Source organism: Crassostrea angulata, chromosome 5 (genome assembly GCF_025612915.1).
Source record: "Crassostrea angulata isolate pt1a10 chromosome 5, ASM2561291v2, whole genome shotgun sequence".
Classification (NCBI taxonomy): domain Eukaryota; kingdom Metazoa; phylum Mollusca; class Bivalvia; order Ostreida; family Ostreidae; genus Magallana; species Magallana angulata.
Window position 1 is genome coordinate 17,421,845 of NC_069115.1, and position 22,686 is coordinate 17,444,530.

General features: G+C 31.8%; 1 pseudogene; it reads right to left on the reverse strand.

Annotated features, from left to right (window-relative positions):
- The window catches only part of LOC128184052 (neurotrypsin-like), a 32,954-nt pseudogene extending 10,728 nt beyond the window's left edge, over positions 1-22,226 (reverse strand).
- Between the last annotated feature and the right edge of the window lie 460 nt (positions 22,227-22,686).

Genomic DNA, 22,686 nt, shown 5'->3' on the forward strand with positions numbered 1-22,686 from the left:
ACAATTTGTAATCTCCCTTTCAAATCTGAAAGTAAATAGCAAGCAGAGAGTTGAATTTATTATACAAAAGCAAATGATTTGAAGATATTAATAATATCATTTGAATTAAGCAATTAAAATTGAATAGTTCTCCAAACAATTATTTCAATTCAATTATTGAACAGAACGAGTTTAAATTTGAATTAAAATAATGAATGTGCCAACTTTGGATCATCATTTTCTTTGATAAAGCGCCATCAAAAAGCGCAATGCATGACACGATTTTTTTCTTGATTTATAAGCTATTAATATTTAATTTTCAATTATGCGTTAAACATATGTACTAAACATATAATATTAGACAAGTCGATGTACTTTAAACAATGACGATATATGTACCATTCTGTATGAAGAGGTACAAGCATAAATGCAAAATTTTAAAACAACACTATTTCATACATATATGTAGGTATACACTGTATCATTTTTTGTTACAAAATTATTACTTGGTTAACTTTCCTATCGCATTTTTGAAAAGCTTCTGAAGCTATGGAGACTTAAAATAATATGACATAATAAGAGCCTTTCTTAAACTTCTAGATCAACTCATCTTGTGAAGAGTACAAATATGTAAGTGTTTATATGTTTTCCGCGAAATGAATCAGAAGATCCAACAACGAACAATTTGGTGTTCATGTATTGTACATCTTGAGATCAAGAAAACAAGAATACAATATTAATGTGTAGGGACAAACTGATGTGATAATCATGCATTTATGAATTTGGTTAATTGATCTTGAATAGGTTACGTCCAAAGCAATAACAAGCCACATACGTATTAACAATCAGAACGTTTTTGTTAAAACGGACACAAGACTCAAGCGCACATTTAAAGATGTCGTATATTATAAAGAGCCTGAAAACAACTTTTCTCCAGAAATGGTATATTTTCCGGATCGAACTGTACAAAAAAGAATCAACATCGGTTTCAGTTTACAAGGTTATACATTTACAATTTTAAGATACAAACTTTGACGAGATAATATTAGTCATCTTCGATCAGTGGTAGTAATAAAAAGTGACTAAAATCAAATACGAGGCTTGTTCAGTATGTATTGTCTATTGTACGATGTCTCAAAAGCTCTCAACTAGCTCAGATAGTAAAATGAACATCTCATCGCTTCAAATTCTTCTTCGCGACTTGAAATACATAATTTCAATCTTAAAATCAAGTTTTGAAATGGTTTTGGAACAAGGAAAAAGCTGCAATTGTGTTAGATCTGGAGAGTATGATGGGTGTGATCAGACGGTAACCTTCGTTGACTTCACAAGGTCAGATGTATGTGATGGAGCATTATAAGTAGAAAAACATCCTTAAATCCTGACATCATTTATGACATTTTTCTCATGAGTTTTTTTGTTTAAGAATAACATCTCGGTAATTCCGACCTTTAACACTTCTGTCCTTCGGCACCGGAATTTTTACGGCTACACCATTTCATGAGAAACACATGCAATAACAAACACGCCTTGTGCTCAATCGGAACATCGCTCGGCTTTTTCAGTCAATTTTTTCAGAAATTGCTTGTCAGTTTGCACTCGTACCCGCTTGTTACAGGCACAAGTTGGCCATATTTTGCTGCGACTTTAACAGACTTTCTTCCACTTTGGAATGTCTTTCTCCATCATTCTCAAAATATCTCATAAGACATTATCAGGTCCCAAGATTAGCAAAAATTTGCATTACCGAATAATTGAGTTTTGTGCGATCTTGTATATGTTTTTTTTTTTAATTTCATCCCGTTCCCAACTTTTTTCCAACAATAATGGACGAGTTGCTCTATTTAAATGACTTTAGATTAAAACTGTGAAGCTTTTGGCTCATGTTAATGCCGTTTAAAATATCAAGTATATAGCTTTTCAAGATTTATCGCACTGTGCTACAGTACACATTATATATCAAACAGCTCTTGTAAAGCTATTTTAAATGAAATTTTCTCCTTGAGTAAAAAACTTCTAAAGAATAAGTGTGTGACTTGTTTGCCTTTGGATCACTGACAAATCAAGGTAAAAAGTCAGCACAAGGAATATATCTCGTTAAGCGTAATTTTATAACTATGATAAGCCTTATTTTATAAACACATACATGAAGAACAAGTGTAATTTTATCGAGTTTGGTTTTGCTATTTTGTTTTAATATGAATGTACATATAATTTCAGATAAGTTTACTGTGAAGTTCTCGCTAAAGAAGTATAAGTTAATTATAGCAGTTTAATGAGTTTCAACTAGTTGTTGAGATCTTTTATTAAGGAGGTCGATTTGTGCTTTTTTTTTTACATGACTCTATGTATAACTATTTAGTAGAACTATAGTCTACATTTATATATTCTATTTTGACTCTGTTCGGTTTTTGGTTTACTTTTGCATAGAAACACATTGACAATGTTCATGTCTACAGCAAAGTCCGCCTAAAACTGTATTCACAACGTTCTCTATAAAATATTAATCTTTTTACGCTTTAGGATACATGTAATTAACAGTTGCAAGATTATGATTACTTCTGCAAAACTAAGAAATGGCCACGCAGAAGTTAACAGATGATTTTCAACGAATTAATGTTATTTTTATGCACGTCAATGTAACAAAATTACATATGAAATACCGGTAACTGTAATTGCTAAATAAAATTAAAAACCAATATTACATGTATATTTTGTTAAACATGAATTAATTTCATACATATTATGAATTCTGTAGAGGAATACACCTAACGATGGGCCAAACAGCAAATATAAAACATAGGTAATCACAGATTACAAAGCTCACCGAGACAAGGCATCAACTTTATGAGGCATCACCTTTAAAACCACCTTTATCATATGATATGAAAATCATAGTTAATGATCTTGGATATTCATGGATACTGTTTTGACACAATATCGTATATCATATGTAAAAAAATTGTATGATAATCCTATGTTCATTTCATACATTATTATAAGATACAATGTTTATCAATACAATAATATAAAATATGATATTGCATCCAATGAAACTTACAATATATATCATTTAATACAATATAATACTGTAATAAATATTGATGCAATATGATTTTGTAACATATAATATGACATTGTATCGTGTTATACATTATTGTATTTAATCACATAATACAATATCATAATATCTAATATAAATACAATATAGCATTATTTGATACTATATCATATCACATAATACATCACAATATTGTAACATATGATATTATATTGTATAATATAGTATAATTTTGTATTGTATGATATTGTATCATATTTGATACACAATATTGTATCATATGATACAATATAATTTGATAAAACATTGTTTCATATCATATGATACAATATCATCTGATACAGTACGATATTATATAATACAATATCATTTTATACAATATCATATCATATGATACAATATCATATTATACAATATCATATTATATGATATCTTATAATATCATATAATACAATTTCATGTATTATATAACAATATATTATATAAACCAATATCATATTATACAATATTGTATCATACGATATGCTATAATTATAATATACAATATCGTATCATATGATACAATATCATATATTGCAATATAATATGAAACAATATCATTCGATAAAATAATATATTATACAATATCATATTCTACAATATTGTATAATAATATACAATACTATACATAACAATATCATAATACAATATCATATAATAATGTACAAAAAAATTGATACAATATCATATCATATCATATAACTTTTTACAATATAATGTATGATATTACATTGTATCATATAAAACAATAGTGTATCATATCATAGAATACTATATCATAGAAATCATGTTAAATCATTTAACAACAAACACATCTATCAAGCAGGTTTGAGTGAGGTAGGAGAATTTTTAGCATCCTTGATAATGGAGATCAGGCTCTGCATCTGAAGCTACCTCTGCCATTCATTTATATTATAGTTAAATCAATTATGCAAGCTATTATCTATAAAACATGTAACCTGTTCCAAAAAACTAAACCTCATCCAGCATCCGAAACCTATGGCTCAGATTCAGCATTCAAGCCTGTCAGATGCATCAGTATCATTTGATGCATCATCCCTGCAAGTTTGGTGATGTAAGGACCAGTAATAACTAAGATATAATCATCAGAGGGCACCTGCTCTAAAAACTTTAACCAGCTCTTAACACCTTAACCTCATCCAGCATCCGAAACCTATGGCTCAGATTCAGCATTCATGCCTGTCAGGTGCATCAGTATCGTAAGACGCACCATCCTTGCAAGTTTGGTGAAGTTAGGACCAGAAATAACTAAGATATATTTTTTAGCATCCTTGATAATGGAGATCAGGCTCTGCATCTGAAGCTACCTCTGCCATTCATTTATATTATAGTTAGATCATATATGCAAGTTTGAAATAGTGCTATTACCTACATATATTAAACATGTGACCTGTTCCAAAAAAACTAAACCTCATCCAGCATCCGAAACCTATGGCTCAGATTCAGCATTCAAGCCTGTCAGGTGCATCAGTATCATAAGACACACCATCCATGTAAGTTTGGTAAAGTTAGGACCAGTAATAACTAAGATATGATCATCAGAGGGCACCTGCTCTAAAAACTTTAACCAGCTCTTAAAACCTTAACCTCATCCAGCATCCGAAACCTATGGCTCAGATTCAGCATTCAAGCCTGTCAGGTGCATCAGTATCATAAGACGCACCATCTATGCAAGTTTGGTGAAGTTGGGACCAGTAGTAACTTAGAAATGGCTATCAAAGGGCACCTGCAACAAAAACTTTAACCTGCTCGAAAAACCTAACTTCATCTAGCATCCGAAACCTTCGGCTCAGATTCAGCATTCAAGCCTGTCAGGTGCAAAAGTATCATAAGACATTCCATCCATGCAAGTTTGGTGAAGTAAGGACCAGTAGTAAGTAAGATATAATCATCAGAGGGCACCTGCTCCAAAAACTTTAACCAGCTCTAAAAACCTTAACCTCATCCAGCATCCGAAACCTATGGCTCAGATTCAGCATTCAAGCCTGTCAGGTGCATCAGTATCATAAGACACACCATCTATGCAAGTTTGGTGAAGTTTGGACCAGTAGTAACTTAGAAATGGCTATCAAAGGGCACCTGCAACAAAAACTTTAACCTGCTCCAAACACCTTAACCTCCTCCAGCATCTGAAATTCATGGCCCAGATTCAGCATCCAAGTCTCTCAAGTCCATTAGTAGGTCCAGATGCATCATTCATGCAAGTTTGGTGAAGATAGGACAAGTAATAAGTTAGATACAGGACCTGCAACAAAAACTTTAACCAGGTCCGGACGCCGACGCCGACGCCGACGCCGACGCCGAGGGTATAGCATAAGCTCCCCCCGACTTCGTCTCGGTGAGCTAAAAATGCGGACCTGAACATATCAGAATGGACTAAGCGATTAAAACGCAGTGTGAAAACCATTCATCCTTCTATTTTTGATAATTTAGAAGTGAAAAAAGAACTAGATAGATTACACGATCATTTTGTACTGGTACCTGCTGACAAAGCAGATAATACCGTTGCCTTTGCTTGTAAGGCTCATTATTTAAATTGTACTTAAATGGAACTTAAGATGTTATTTACGTGGTTAAGTGGTGGTTAATTACTTACAAAACACATGGGTATTAAATACTCGGAAGGGGAATTTACCACACTTACATTTTGATTTTTTTAACCACACGCAGGAGGTATTTTACTCAGTTTTAAGATAACAGTGTAACCAATTTTACAAATTTCTCCCACGCGTAAACAACCACTTTTACAGTATGCTGAATGATCATCCTAGTGGGTTTTTTTCCTTCTTACGTACCTCGGCAGGCAAATTATCCAATAGTATGTTCAAATCGTGGTCCCCAGAGGTAGGGCGGGGCCATAAGGGGGACCTAGCTTTACATTGGAATATATAGAGACAATCTTTTAAAACTTTTTTTTCAAAAACTATTTTTCAGAAAAGCTCTTACCCCTGTAGAAGCATCATCGGGTACTGCCGGAGAGAGTGTGGGCCACGATGGGTGATCTTAGGAGTTTTACATGTGGATATAAAAATGGAGGAAATCTCTAAAAATGTTCTTCTTGATAACAATTTGTCAAGATAAGCTTATATTTTGAAAAGCGGGTTTGCTTGGGACCACAACGGGGGTCAAGCTTTACATTAGAGTATGTAGAAAACTCTTTTAAAACTTTTTTTCAAAAACTATTTGTCCAGAAAATACAAATTCTACTGTATCACCTATTTGACAAAAGAGCCAATCGTTGTTCAAAACGAAAAAGTTGTTTAACATATTTATTTATGGGATAATTGTAATATTTTACAAAACAATAATAAGAAAAAAGATGTACTCTGACAATCATTTACAAATTTACCCCTCTTTTTCATTGCGGTCATAATTAAACAACTCATGCATAAGTTATAGTTCATCGTTACAGGTGCATGAGTACTTCTTTGTTACTGCCATTTGTGCTTGTAAATCATATCTGTCAAACCATCAACACACTTAAGGAAAATTCCCTATAGAAGGTGGTAATGCCTCAACAATTTTTTTTTTCAAAACAATAGAGAAATGCGAATTAGGTGGATTTAATACTCATAATAGGACAGACAAAATAATAAAAATTTATCACTTTTTATCAATAAGAGGTGTTTTCAGCAGACATGATTTATAAACTTTTTTCTAATGACCTTAAACAAATAACCTAGGGTCAAGATCAAGACACATCCTCAGAACACGAGAAATCTTTTGTGAATATAGTTCTTTCTATGAGAAACATTTGGACCTAACACGAATTATACTTTTTTTTCCAGTGACTTAATCAAATGACCTTGGGCCAAAACTTTATTATGACAAACTTTAGGTCATAAACAATCCTTGTATGAAGTAGAAACTTCCAGTGTTTCTCAAAAAGACTGATATGAACCGGATACAGATGTAAAGGAACACAAAGAGACGTGCAAGCAGCATAGAAAAGGGTGATTTCTATATAGCCCAAACTTTTTTTGCGGTGGGGGGGGGGGGGGGTTAACGACTAACTTGTGGATATATATTGACATTGAACAGTATAAATTAAAAAAAAACGTGATTTGAATCCTTATATATGTAACCCAATAAATGTTTTATTTTCAGGGTAAAATGATAAGAGGTATTTATATATGTCTAATCTATAAATGTCTAATTATAGATTTAAATAAGGATGTCATTGCATAGTAAATAAAATAGTGCAAGGCGCAATGCGTGTGCAAATAGTTAAATTTGCCGGATGCCTTATATGGACACAACTGTGATCACCCAAAGCCGATCACAATAAACCGAATACATTTAGTAGAAAAAATCGTTCCAATTTTGCCGTCAAAACAACACTTGTTTGTCGTTGCATATAGCTTTATTTTAACAAATATTTTATAAAACATAGATCGATTTTCAAAAATATTGCCTCTTAATTATGATTTTCTGTTTAACCCATATGCATATTTGGGGGAAAAACAACAATAAAATTAATAAAGAATAAATGATCAACTGTTCAAATCCTATTAAAGTAAAATTGTCACGACAGCCTTATAAAGATAAACAAATAAACACAAATCTTACACGTCATAAACAATAAAATTGAAAGTTCTCCGTTGTCACAAATCTCTAGTACAGGCACAAAAAATCCTGTGAGGAAACAGATCTAGACTAGAGGTGTATAGGACTGGCATTGCGTGATACAGTAGCACACAGGTATTATCATGGCGATGGACTGCCAGAAACCGATTAAATGCCTTATCTTATCAAACAATGAACATATCTTGAGTAACATGCATAGTATACCTTACATTGAGATAACCTTATGGCAACAACAGCACGCCATATAGCAGCCCGAAACCACGGCAAATACGAACAATGCATAGCATTAAAAGTATCACACTACTTAACAAAGAATAAATAGTCTATACAATAACCAAATTACACGCTATTACGTGGCAAAAATACAAATATATTATGCATTTGTATTCCAAGTTTAAACACACACACTCGACACGTGACCACACAAGAACATGCGCGAAAAAAACACCTTTCTTATCAGTTCTACCGCGTAAAACCAGTGTGTTATAAAGTAACAAAAATACTTAATACAAACAGTAATGTTAAAAAAAAAGTAACTGTAGTTATATTACAAAAGTATAAAATACTTCAGCTTACCCCTAATAGGAAAAGGGGTCACTAAATTCTTAGCTGATTATATCTGCCATGGAGATATCATGGCCACTGTCTGAAAGGTCTGCAATGCGGCATTTTAAATAAAGTAATTAAACAAAAGAAAAAGAATTGACCAATTCTATAGCTGACACAATGTTCAGAGAGGTACACTACGGCTACTAGTTTAAAAGAATAGTTAAAAAAGAACGTTTTATAGGTTCCCTAAAGGATGCTTATACGTAATAATATAACAATATAAATAGATTTTGTGGCAACAATCAACATGTATAAAACGTCAATGTATATTTACAACTAAAGAAAATGTTTAAAGGGGATGGAAAGTCAAAAACATAATTTATTTATTTTAATAAAGTGGTGTGAACTATCACATGTGGTCATGCTGTTTTGAAAATAAAATACGTTATTAAGCTTTAATGAACGTTTAAAGTTGGAGAAATCGTATCAACTGGAGGCTGACATGATGTAGAACTCTTTTGTATTAAAAACAAAAACAAAATAATTATTTTGACGTCACACCAACTATTCCGGTTTGGTTTACATATACAAATGAATGTACTCAGTGCTCTGAATATAATTAACGCTGGTTTATGGCTTTGTGTTACTCAAATAATCGACTAAACAAAATTGATAATGTTTGAGTTCACACGTCAATCTAAAGAATAAATACATGTATCATTGTATGCGTAAATATATGAATTTTTATAAGTAAATGGCAGCTGTTAATCTGCTATCATTCAAAGTTGAAAACGACCTCAATTTAATTTTTTAATCCAAGTCAAGTTCTTCGCTAACTGAATTAATGTTATAATTGTAATCGGGATGTTTAAAATTCATTCTTTAAAGTCAAAATTACCATGTCGAAATAACGATGGCAGACATTTTCTATGATACTTGGCATCTGTTGACAATTTCCACTTTTACGCGGAGATTTCTCCGACACTAATCTCTGCTTTTAGATTTCAACGAACATGATCCATTTGACGTTAGTTTGTAGTTTGCAAAGGTAAAAGAACGGTCTCAAATCAATATTGTTTCAAATTTTCCAGAACTTGTCATTTAGAGCGAATATACTGATGCATGATGTTATGTTGATAAGACAAACCGGAATAGATGGTGTGACGTCATAGATTAAAGTTCAATGGCAGCCCCCATGGCGGCGGGAAATTTAAATTAAGCGATCGATTTTCTTGATTTATTCATTGTTCCAGGGTTTTTAATGAAAATAAATACGATTTACAATTATAGTAGATGATAATTAATTGATTTATTGCACAACATATTTTAATTTCCTTCCCCTTTAATGACAAATGACCCCAGCATCTTCGGAGTGATGACAGTTATGGTTCCCAAAACCCGCAAAGGAGCACTTTGCAAGAGATGTCTCATTACATACACAGGCGACATTATCCATCCAAATCTGTCCACTTCCTTCACCAAAGTGCGCCGATGAGACGGCCTCTGCAGTACTTTGAAAAGAATACAAACATGAGTGACATCAAAGATATTGCTGAAAGAAATCTTATCTAGGTTCATGTGATAGATAAATTGACGAAAGTGTATTTTGTTCGGTTTTACAAACATAAGGATTTTTAAAAATGCATGTTAAGGATACTGGATGGTCAACAGATCACCCAGTCGGATCACCCAGTCAGATCACCCAGTGAGATCTGTCTTAAATTTTCAAATATACTATTTTTGGTCGTAAACTAATGTTAAGTAAAGAAGCTTTTTGTCTACAGAAGGTAAAGTCCAACAGTCTAATAATCGCCAAGAATCGTCACAACAATTAAATCCTCATTAACGCAATGAAAAGCAATTCGCGGGGGTGTTAAGGAAGCATATGGAATCTGAGTTACACGTAATTCCGTGAAATCACAAATCTTAGTTATTATGTACATATTCAAATATCTAAGCAATGAAACGTAGACCAAAAACCAATAAATAATACTGAAGACAATTTCTTTTTCAGAAATTGGTTTGTTTTACGTAGATTTACACATTGATGATGTCATGACTAAAAGTTGAATGTCGTGTGAATTTGATCGGAAAACATTGTTAACATATTCAAAATATAACTAACCTAAGATCTCTAATAAAGTATTGTGGTGTGATTTATTGAGAACTGAACATAAGAATACTGGGAGAGATGGTAGTTTTATCAATCATTCGCTAAAAGGTATGTAAATTTGCTTTTATTTCTCGGCCAGGCTTTCCTCTGTCCTTGTTTGCGATATTAAACTCCGACTAGAGCAACACTACCCCGTATATATTGAACTTCAAATTTTATACGTATCGTTAGTTTTATCAATGCTTAAAATTAAAATATGCTGCTAGAATCCCATGTTGTGTGTTGTTTTGATGCAACATACCGTTTTCCGTGTAAACTTTATAAAAGTTGGGAAGGTTTTACGAGAGCCGCATGAATAACTATTTAATTAAGAAGAACATAGAATTCTAGCAGCGGTTTTTACTAAACTGAGATATTTTGCCTTAGCTTGGTATGTTTTTTTTTTATTTTGGAAACCGCGGGGTAGTGTTGTTCTATCTCATTTTATGTTAAGGAATATACGTAAGCTATTTATAGTTGTCACGTGATAATGCACCAATGTGGCAGTAATGTACTACCCCATTTTATTGCAATGACATGTATTTTAAAGGATAATACTAAGTTTTTGATCTTATTCAAAATAGTAATTTAATTTCACGATTTTGAATATAACAGTCAAAATAAGACGCTAAATTGTCCATATGCTTCCTTAACACCCCCGCGAAATGAAGCAAATAATATAAAGCTTGTTTATTTTTTATAAATTCATTCTTTTTCTAATTGAAAAAAAAACCAATTCTCTTTTTGAATGTTTGTTTTCAATAAGTAATGACAAAAATTTAATTGAATAACATAACATAATCAGAATTTAATGGAATGTGCATGCAAGTTTTTTTTTATATTTGTGTTATTTTGGTTTTTTTAATTGAAATCCATTTACTTCATTCTTCTCGTAAAGTAATTCGAAGCAAATTAAACGGTATATATTTAGAAATGTTCTGCTGTTTATCTTTCATCAAAAGGCTTAAACAATTTTTTTTCAAACCGGACATTTAAGTTGTATCTGTAAAAGAAACTGTTCAATACTTAAACAATTGTTTTATAATTGTTACCCATTATATCCCAGCATTCTACAGACAACCTTGGCATCGTCGTTGTCCCAGGAATCATCACAGACAGTCCCCTCTGTGTTTCCTAGTGTCACAACTACACGCCCTTCTCTCGGCGTTGACCCTCCAACCAAATGTACAGAGACTATTTCAATTAAAAATATATATTTAAAGCAATTTATAAGAGCTGTATTCTTTTTTTTAGAATTTTATTTGATGCAAAAACCGTTAGTATGTGCTGTAACTTAAACTTTTATGATATATATGATTTGAACAAATCATTAATTTTTGTCAAAAGAAAGAATTCTCGTCTAAGGAATATATGGTAAATCAATTTTTGTACAGGACGAAAATAATTCAATTTTGTTCCAACTAAGGCTTCTTAACGGCTTTTCCCACAAAAATATAGCTAACAGAAATTTATAATATCTGATATTTTTGTTATTAAAGTAGAAAATAACATTTTCGTAAAAAAAAATTCAACATGATAATTGCAGCTTGTATTGCTTTAAAAAATTATAACAATTTTTTGTATGAATAATTTCTGGAATAAACAGAAATTTTACATGATTGTTTCTGTTGGTGTGATATTTAATGCAGTTCTAAAATGGAAGGAATATTTTAAACATACAAATAGCATCAGTGTGATGATAAATCGGATATTAAGATAAAAGAGAAACACTTACAACATACAACTCCGACATCCTCATCGTGAACACAATTATGCGACATGTATCCATTGTGGAGACACCTTGCGATAGACGTTTCTTGGCCTGTGCAATGAACATTATCTAAAACAATATTTCCCAATCCTTGGCCATATGGGGCACCTTGTTTTTGAAAAGCACCGGTCCTAGAAAAGGGCACAGACATAGAAACATATATTACTAAAAATAAAAACTATTATACAGTACCGCAACGTTAATTCTTACAAGATAAACTACAGGATTTGATTCATGCACGATAGGATAGTATTAACGCACGATAAAACAGTATACACGCATGATAGGAAAGGATTGATACACGATAGGAAAGGATAAACGATGTTTATGATAAACGTATAATCGCTTTAAACGATCTTCACGAATAAACTGATAATGGTAGAATTTGAGAAAAAACACGAACGAATTCAGATTTACGAGGAATTTCTTTTTAGTAACAGATACCGAGTTTTTAATCATCGCTGCATCAATTATAGAATGTATAAAAAATGACCAGTTAATTTTTTTAACGAAAATTTTTAGCTTAAATGATCAATGAATTATCTGTATTGTTAACATTGTTAAGTAAAATTAATGTTTACGAATGTACATGTATACACTCCGCGTACGATTTAATGTATTAGATACAATTTACCCAAAACTTAGGCGGCCGATAGAGGTGGCTTGAGTTTATCTTAAGTTTGTTTTACACAAATTTAGAAGTTTATTTTTTAGTTATTTAAATTCAGCATACAAATACAGTGTATTCATAACATAATTTTAACAAAATTGATATCTTGATATTCACCACTATCAGAGTTATGGTTTAATTGATATCTACATTAGCAATGGTCGTAATGAGCTGTAACATATTTCACATAGTATGCAAATGGGCTGCTGAATAGATTGTAAACACGTAATGGTTAGTTTACAAGAAGTACTTGCGACTATATATGTAAACTCGCAAAACCTGAGATATTATCAAAAGGACCTTTTTAGACAAAATGTAGGTCCTAAGATTCGCGTTAGTCCTATTTATGACCCTACTTAAGTCAAAATCGTAGCATCCTTTATGTTACGAGCTCCTGTTTTCAATGGACGTCGTCATGAACATTGTCTTTTAAATAAATAATTTTCCATTAAAACTATAGTTTGTACTCGAAATAAAAAATAGATTTTAACAATCATAAGCCAAAAGATCGTGTAAATAAAATAAAAGGCTCAGTACTTGTGTAAGCTTTCAACAGAAAACATTAAATCATGCATTATATATGACTATGTAAAATAAAAAAAAGATATACAAAAAGAAGAGCTTACTGATTGGCGAGATTCTATGTGAAATCATTAAGGCAAAAATGAATATTTTATCATTGGGTTTCACAGCAATGAAAAAAAAAACCATGACTTTGTTGTTTATGCTCTTTTTCACATGTTAAAGTTCCAGCTATATCATGCATACTTTCTTACGATGAAACAACACTTTTGATTATGTATGTTACTTGATTTGACTTTGTAGAAAACCTATTGTGATGGTTAAATGTATTGGTATGGCAATTTTGAAAAGAGGAAGACTTTTAGAGTATTATCAATAAACATACTACTTTAAATTTTAATTTGAAAAAAAAATCTTTCAAATGGAGGATGATTTGTACAACGTGTTTGGGCGACACATTTTAGTTACAAATCTAAAGGATAACCCGTTTAAAAAAACTCTTTTTATATTAATAGATAATGCACACCAATTATTTTCTTTGCAACTTACAAAGTCAATCCCTGTAATATCCGTTGACTTGTTTATTTTAAAAAATGATCATTTTAAAGTAAAAACTGTTTGCACATATATTGTAATTATGTTGTAAATGTGTTCTTGCATTCTTGAAATTGTATTTTCCACTAATAATAATATTGCATTTATTTAAAAAGATAAATAATTCGAAGATACAGAAACAATTACAGAAGAGACTCAGTTATCCGGACGCTTTCGTTCCCAAGTTCAGTCATCCGGATAAGTTAAGCGTCAGGATATCTGAAATGTGTCTATTGTTGTCCTGAATGATAATGTATGCAATGGCTCCCAGTGGTGATACTGAGTTTGTTTTTGCCTTTCATACTAAATAGCAACACGTGTATAAAAAAATAAAAATTAGCTAAATGTTTTGCCTTTTTTTTAAATAAAATTTTCCCATAATACACTTACCTGTAACCTTTAGTCAAATGATAATTAGACGGGGCCACGTGACTGAATTTGCCTTTTCGTTCATTGACTCTTAAGTTAAAATCTATATATATCACATATTTTGGGTGACCAATAGATCAAATAATATATACAATGTTACTGATTGAAAAACCAAGTTAAATGTTAATGTTCATTTTGTCTGGCTTAGTTGGAATATATAATCATGTATTTTTTTAATGTTTTGAGACATAAGTTTACACTTTTTTCTATACTTTAAAACGGACAAAACGTTAACCAGCCATATTCATGATTTAAATTTTTTTCATCAATACTCAGTATCGTAATGTCTCTCATCAGAAACAAAGCCGGTCTTTCTTCCATCGATAAATATCTCGCACAAATATTAGACCTATGAATTCATGCATTCATGAGATAATGCATGGTAATTATTTTTTAAACTTTTTATTTGCCGTGTGGTAGTACATGTAAATAAATAGTACTTATCTCAATTTTAAGAAGATAAAAACTAAAAGTTTTTATCGTAGTTTTATAATTTGATTTAAAAATCCTTTATTGTAGTTCTTCGAAAAAATTAAAATTAAATCGCTTTCGAAATTATGTTCATTTTTTCCAGGACACGCATGAAAATGTGCGCTAATAGACGAGAGTGTATTGAAAGGACACATACAGATCCCTGAAATGAAAATGTCCTACAACATTTGTTAATTTTGCTGTTAAAAGCGTCAACTTCGTATACATTAGGAATTTTAATATCAAATAATTCTGGATTAATAGCTAAAATTAACAATTTACAATTATCATACAATAATTTTTGCTTTTGCAATTGTCAGTAAAACGTATTACCGCCATGTGAATATTGTTCCTAGACATGAAACCAACTCTCCTTCATTAGCACTAAGTAACTGATCTGGACCTTTTCTTTATTTTTTTTTCTAATCAGTCCTTTAACTGACTTATCTCTGTACATTTATCAATTAATGTCTTTATCATTCTGTTGCTTTATTTTTAATGACATATATAACAGTCAATCAGGAAAGGTCTACCCAAAACATGACGCGATTCATCACTTTTTGTCTCCATTTTCTAGTTTTATCGATTTAAAAAGCTGTTAACTGAATTCGGAGTATGATTTTTAATGAAAGGAACAGTTGTATCGTAATTTGTGTAGATGATGCACGAGTTTACAAAAAAAAGTAGTAAGTGGCGAACGAATTTATTTTTACCTATCAATTTAATATGAATCGCGCCGCAAGAAAATCGTGACTGATAAGTTGGTCTAAAAAATCAAAATGGCTACCGTGACGAACTTTCTTATTGTTATAGTACTTGGAATAATTATTGTAAGAAGAAATATTTCTAACGTCAGGTGCCTGTGTTTGTTATCGGTATGCAAATGTAAACTTTGTTCGGTAATTCAGCAGTTTGAGAGTTTTCGGAGTTTTCATAAACCTTGTAGAACAGATACCGTCTGACTTGTGGATTTTCCCTTGGATTACAAAATTAAATAAATCTAATAATTTTAATTATCTACCTAAATATAGTTGTTTTGATTTACCCGGTTAGTTGTAGGGTTTTTTTTTAATTTTTCCTTGGGGTCTTATTTTACATAAAATACCGTTGTGTCAATTTTCTACAATTATGAAAAACAGTCTCGGTCGGGATTTAGTAAAATTTAGACAAAGTATCAGGCAATTGCAAAAAGCCGAATTTTAACATACTAGGTTGAAACAACCAATTCAGACCCATAATGTTTGGAACATATTCGAGGAAAATGTGGACAATTAAAAATTCAAACTTTCAAGACCCCGTCTTTGAGTACTCTCAGTACTTTGATTGATAATTGCATTTGGTATGGATTTTAGTCCCGTTTATATTTTGCATTTACTTTATTTGAAATAAACAATTCTTTTTTTACTTTGAACATAAATTTGACCTAGCTTAGACATTAATATTGCTAAGTTGGCTATATGTTACGGTATAAGACATACTTAAGTGGGACTTATGCTTGTCCCAAGATTCCACCTAAGTACACAGATGCCCTACTTAAGTCAAAATCCTAGCATGCTTTATGTTCCGAGCCCCAGGTAAATTTTCAAGCAGTTTTTCTTTCAGAAATCATTGAGCGATTGTTTGAACAAACAAAATATTTTTCATGGAAGATGTCTTTATTCAAGAGTTTTAACTGAAAAAAGGTTTGTTCTTTTTCAAAGTGTCGCTCTATATTTCCCATTCAAAAATTGATTGAAAATGTCAATGATTTTTATTAAGCTACAAAAATAGTGTCACTTTTAACGTCATACGCTGCCAGTGAATGAAAAGAAATTGAATGAATATGTAAAAAAAAAATATCATGTCAGCTATTCTAACAAAAAAATTAAATGTACCTTAGACACTTTTGAAAATTGCAAATTATGCGGGTAAAATTCGACTTATATCATTTATAGTTCATTCTGATTATTTATCAAATATTAGAATAAATCAAATATAAGAACTAACGTTTACATAAATCATACTTTTATTTAAAAGATACCAAGTAAGGCAGATATAACCATATCCGCGGTGCACGTGGTTGCTTTCAGCAGAATCCATGTTTCATTTACGTTTGCCTATATAAACTCTGTACCCTAATAACACGATAAAGTTTTCCCATCAAAGTTACACCTACTTGAAATTATTACGGGTTTTATATTCTCAATTGTCAAAAAAAAAACCTAAAGATAATTATCAGAACTTTAATCTACAAGAGATGTTTGTGAAACACATATGCCCCTCCTTTGGAAACCTCTGCGAAAAAAAGGATTAGAAAGTGGAAATAACTTGATAATTTGAAACCCAACAGCATAACTCTGGCAAAAATTGCTCAATCATACCCAAAATAGTACTTGACCTAGATAAATAAATGATAAACCTGTATACCACTTTTTTTTGAGTAAGTTCAAACCCTGCGAAAAAAAGAAACGAAACTGCAAATAAATGGAATATTTCTACGTCGAAGGGGCATACCTCTATCTCTGCGGACAAAATAATTTGAAATTAAATGATTTTTTTAAATTCAAACAGCATGGCTCTGTCAAAAATTGCTCGATCATACCCAAAATAGTACTCGATCGTACCCCCCAAAAAACTTGACTTAGATATTTGTTTGATAAATCTGTATACTAAATTGTATTTAAGGACGTGCAAACTCAGCGAAGAAAACAAATGAAAACTGCAAATGAATGGAATTTTTCTATGTTCAAGGGGGAATAACTATGTCAAAAATTGCTCAATCACACCCAAAATTGGACTTGACCTAAATATTTTTATGATATTGTTATGATAAATCTTTATACTTAATTCTATTGCAGCACGTGCAACTTCTGCGAAAAAATGAACGGAAACATTGTAGACCGACCGACCGACAGACAGACAGCAGCCTAGCAATATGCCTTGCCCTCTTCGACGGGGGCATAATAATTATCATCTAATCGCTTAAGTGTATTTATACTCGTCTTACAATAATATAATCCAGCAGTTAATTTGGAATTTCTGATTACTAACATATATGGCAATTTTATTATAGTATTAATGCATAAATAATGATCTTTGCTTACCAGGCATATCCCAACTGACGACAAACAACCTGAGCATCTATATCATCAAAATGATCATCGCAGACTGTTCCCCAACTGTTGTTATACCAGACTTCAACACGTCCTTCGCCACATTGAGGCCCATCAATAAGTCTAACATCTACATTTAAGAAACGGAACAAATCACGTTAAACAAGTACACATCAGAATTTCTTTGTATTTTGTGTTGAATTAAATAATCACTTGTTACTAGAACATGTTTTATACTCTCTGTGATGTTCATCCAATTTTTCTCATATTTTGTTTTATTTCTATTGTCAATTTTATCTGTTGTTCAATGATAGATAAATGTATTGATTACGCAAATAAAAAAAAATGATAAAAAGACTTGTAAGAAATATAGTTGAGGAAATTTATCTGAGCAGCAACAGGACAGGTACCAGCTCGGATACATATATCTTAATTGTTTTGAGTAATTTAAAACACTTTTTTGAAATATTTGACCATTCTGCCGGTTTTAATCAGTCGCGTTTACTGTTAAAAACAGCACAACGTTGACCAGATACCGTGAATATTTTAATTTAGACAATACTGTTTTCTTTTGTTAATATTAAAAGGTACATAAGTATTCAATTTTTTCTTTCATAAATATTTTCTGAATTTTCTGTAGATTTCATCTTTGTTCATGTTTTAATACCTTTCACATAATGACTTCAACAGCATATGCATTAATTTTGTGTAAAAATGCATTGCTATAGGGTCATTTGTTTTTCGAATAAACAGTGATAAATTTAAAACATCTTTTAAATATAATGTTATCCTCGTTTGCGCATCGTATCAATTTTGTTACATTTCTTACAAAATACTCTATAAGCAACATTGTTTGATTTACAATCGATATGATTTTTAACGATCTATGTTTTGCCGTTAAAGTCTTGAAAATGTCTAGGACAAGTGATACAGACCCTGAAACGTACTACTACACCAAAAAAGCGTGCGACTTTCGTGCGAGAAACGTTTCGTGTAAACCGTTTAGCGATTCCTGTAAACCGTTTAGCGTTTCGTGTGAATCGTGAAGCGTTTCGTGTAAACCGTTTAGCGTTTCGGGCAAAGCAAGCAGCGTTTCGGGCAAAGCGTGTAAATCGTTTCGGGCAAAGCGTGCGAGAACCATGTGAAACGTTCATCAGATTTCATTCGGAACTCTCTGACAATCTAATTGTTTCAAAATAGCGCTCGTGTTAAACATTACTTGAAACTGTTTGTGATTGGCAAAACTCCTTTGAGGTATTCTCGTGAAAAAAATCTTTAAGAAATGATATACTTATCTTTTTACAAAATTGAATTAATTTTTAACAAACAAAAGAAAAGTACGCGTATTGAAAGAAGACTAGTTACTGAGACTATTCGGCTGTGTACAACCAGTACACATAACCTTGGACATCGGGTAAGACCTGCACCTGGCTGAACCTCTCAATCAAACTCTGTGTATTCGTTTTCATTGGATGGTCACGCGTCTCTTTTTTTGTCAATAGCCAATAGAAATTTAATGACTTAAAAGTAGTCGGAATCAGTATTTGATGATGCACACAATTTCAATGATAGATTATTTAACATTAATTTGAAGAAAATTAAATGTAAACATAGAAAGAAAATATACTGTTCATTTCTATGAAATGCGGATTCTTCTGAATCCCAATTAAAAATATTTCTACAAGTTATTATTTTAATTATTTAAACACTGATAACGGAAAACAACAAGTAATTAACACACTGAAATTTTCCTAAAATGTACACATGCAATAAATCATTTTGGGAATCTATATGCATGGTACTTAATTCAAATAGATTATGATAGATATATTGTACGCCGTTATGCGGTGCGCCGGTTATGTATACGAATATTGAGACAAACATCTAAATCATTTTTTTATTTTTTGTTCTATCCGAAATCCGAAATAGTAATGACAACTTTCTTTATTGTTTAATCCATTGATTTTTTTTCTGTGATATTATGTACGGAACATTTATTTACGCCAATGATTCGACATTAAAAAAAAATTAATCGGTTGTTTTATAGCATTTTTCGAACTTATATGACTAATTTTATTTTGATTAACTTTCAAAATTATCAATGTAAATAATTACAGGTTTATTTACAGTTATTATTTTTACATCGTATTCTCTGAAACCAATTAAAATATTAATGTGAGAAGATAAAAACAAATCCCGCCGAATACTAAAAAAACGATTTCAGTTTGTTAATCATACAGATTTTATTTTTGGTATTGAATATTGTGTGACGGTAACTTTTTTCTCTGGAATTTTTAATTAAACTAATAAGACTCATATAGATATTTCTTTTGAGCAATAGATATATTTATAAAAGTAATATTTTTGGCTAACTCTGTGAATAAATAATTTTTTGCTTGAAATATAAGTACCAAATTAATTTAATTCATCAATTCAATACTTATGTACATATATGTTTCTAATATCAGTATGTCTATTATTTCGTGTTTTCTTAAAATTAATTCTTACTAACAGGGTCAGGGCAAAAAAAAAATCCGAGAGGACCCGAATCGATCAGGATAAAAGCGTGTCCAAAGCGTGTGAAAAGCGAGCAAATCGTTTCGTGTGAGAATCGTTTCGTGTAAACCGTTCAGCGTTTCGTGTAAACCGTTCAGTGTTTCGTGTAAACCGTTCAGCGTTTCGTGTGAAGCGTTAAGCGAGCGTGTAGCGAGCGTGCAGCGAGCCTGTGGTGTAGTAGTACGTTTCAGGGTCTGTATATTTACACATTTAACTGTTTTTTCCATCACAGGCGTCACATAAATGTATTTTTTAACGGAAGAAGGTTATTATGTTTCTTGTGAACTAGAATTTTTAAAGTTCTTGTCTCTGCTGAAGTCACCATAGATGTGTGTAAGGCGGTTGGATTTCTGTTAGAATATCCAAATTTGCGTAAATTGTTTTGTATTGCTTCCCGTTGTTTGCAATATCTAATATACTGGTATTCCTTGCACAATTTATCTACTTTATCATCCTGGTACATGTCATTTACAATGTAAAATACCGTTAATATTTATATTAAAGCTGACATGAATTCATAAAAGCAATAGGTCGCCATATTAGTTTCGATCACTCCTCTACTGCCACTGGGGTATATATATGGGTTGGGAAAATTACGGTCGGTTGCTTTCGGAACGAGGCATTCAGGTTGCACACACTTCTAAATGCATGAACTACACATTGTAGTAAAATGTTTGTAATAAAAAATAAAGGAAACAACAATAAATAAAACTCAATATATATTTATTTGTAGAAATAATTTCCAAGGAACCCGTATACTTTTGCACAGATAGTGCTGTCTTACCGGTACTTCGTATGCTCATCAAACACGTGTCTCGTTCATACAGAGTGCATAGCGGCTGCTTCTTTTTGAAAACCCCGGCGGCACTACATCAAACGCAGTAGCTAAATAATAATAAATCCATAAAATAATAAAATAAATAATAGGTGAGAACCTAGTAAGTTGCAAGAACCTGTGTTCGAACCCTTTGTATATTATATATACAATAAAATATGTTCAAACCAATAAATCCAAGAAAGTAAAAACGTAGCATCGTTTCCATCGGTTTCTACAAAAAAACGCTCAGTATCTAATATCTATGCAACATAGCTCGCGCATGTGCGATGTTATAACATACAAAAGAAAACGGTGTACATTTTGAAGTATATGTGCCTGTTTTGTTTTGTCGTTCATTGGATATTCCTTGCCAGTGCAGTGGTTATCATATCATTTTTGTTCAAAACGAGTCTCGGCACGTCTTTTCGTCCAAGGTAACGTGTTCGGGTGTATGAAATACCTGAATGCAGTGTAGCATGAATAATGTTCTCGACCTTATATAGGGGGTGTTTAGCAATGAGCAGAACAATAGAAATCGACAACTAGTATGGCGGTAGTCGGAGATAAATGGGAAAAAATGCATATTTATGAATTCATGTCAGCTTTCAATCCTGGCGAAGCGAAAACTTGAGACATATAATTAATTAATTTAACAATATACGATTATACATATAAATATTGTTAAGAAAAACAACAACTTGATAGTACATATTTTGTTTAGTTTAACTTTAAATTTATCACTAGACGCCAAGAAGTGTAATGAATAAAGAAAGCATACACTCACCATCAGTTTTTAATGATATCTTTTTGTACGTTCTCCATCCTAATTCTGTGCGTGTATATACGTGGCTGTTCCATTGGCAATAGTGCCGGCACATTTTTGTCTGAAAGTTAAAGCTGAAGTAACGACAGGCATCAACACATAACAAGGCACAGGCAGAGACAGAATCTGAGTGTCTGGTGCCAAACAGAGGGTCAGGAATTATTTTGTTTTCGAGCGCTGGAACTGTAATATAATCGTCGGACACCATGGCTTCCGAAAATGCAAGATATAGAAACAGCAAAGGACGTCGATATGGTAACATGATATTTGAAGTGTAGTATTTTTCAAAACTAAGTCTCTACTACACTGTTGATTTGCATTAACTGAAAAATGTTATCTAATACTACATCTTAAATAGCGTCTTCTTTATCATGGATCAATGCTCGTTAAAATTTGATAGCCTGCATAAAAAAAATGTGGCGAGGGTTAATCTTTACACTATCGATTCTTAGATAGTTTCTACGTAAGATAGCTAATTGACCAATAAACATTCACAACTGCAAGTTATTTTGTTTAATGATAAAAGAAACACTAAATCTATGAAAATATTTGA